General features: G+C 35.5%; 1 long non-coding RNA gene across 1 annotated transcript in view; it reads left to right on the top strand.

Moving 5' to 3' along the window:
* The first annotated feature begins 525 nt into the window (after positions 1-525).
* The window catches only part of LOC107081156, a 1,606-nt gene continuing 1,394 nt past the window's right edge, over positions 526-737 (top strand). The window contains exon 1 of the long non-coding RNA XR_001481039.1: positions 526-588. This is a non-coding gene — a long non-coding RNA (uncharacterized LOC107081156). The remainder of the gene's footprint in view (positions 589-737) is intronic.

Below are 737 nucleotides of genomic sequence, written 5' to 3'. Positions count from 1 at the left end.
CAATGATATTGATGCCATTTTGAGATTGTTTATATTTTGGTGTAAAAATAATCGATTTCTTAAATTCTAGCTTTCTTTTTTAATGTTATTTTTAGTGAGTAGGCTGACATGAACCAGGATTAGAGAGAGAGAAGACATGCAGCAAAGGTCACCAACCTGTCACTGCCACATTAAGGACCAAAGCCTCTATACAGGGATCATGTGCTTAACCCCTGAAGCACCACAGCGTCTTCCAATAAAGCAATCTAAAAATATCAATGGATGGAAAAATCTTCCACTGTCTAACATCACAATCAGAATTGGCTTTTTTATTACTTAAATCAGATGTTTGCAACCAGTGGCTCCAGAGCTGCAAGTGGCTCTTTTCACCTTCCTCAGTAGCTTTTAATGACTTTGGCCAAGAAATGATTAAAAAAAATCAACTAGTTTGGATAGGCAAAAAACAAATTGTATTGTTATGAGCAAATTTTATGTTCATTTTTTCATTTCTTATTTAGGTTATCTTTAAGTATCAGTGAGGTGGTGCTGTCACTTTAAGAAACACTGAAGCCTGGTAACAGGAAGTTGTCACATAGGATGTAGAATGAGGTAATCAGGAAGTAAAATGCACATGCTACAGAATTAAATTTTGTTGTCAAGTTTATCCAGCAACATCTGCAAACTTCTTATGCCTTTGGTAGCATCGTTGGTATGTATTGATAGTTTATTATAGTGATGGGCAAGTGAAGCCTCATGAA

Source organism: Cyprinodon variegatus, unplaced genomic scaffold (assembly GCF_000732505.1).
Source record: "Cyprinodon variegatus isolate N-32 unplaced genomic scaffold, C_variegatus-1.0 Scaffold3158, whole genome shotgun sequence".
Lineage (NCBI taxonomy): Eukaryota > Metazoa > Chordata > Actinopteri > Cyprinodontiformes > Cyprinodontidae > Cyprinodon > Cyprinodon variegatus.
Note: the sequence above shows the minus strand (reverse complement) of the source record. Positions and strands in the feature narration are given on the sequence as shown.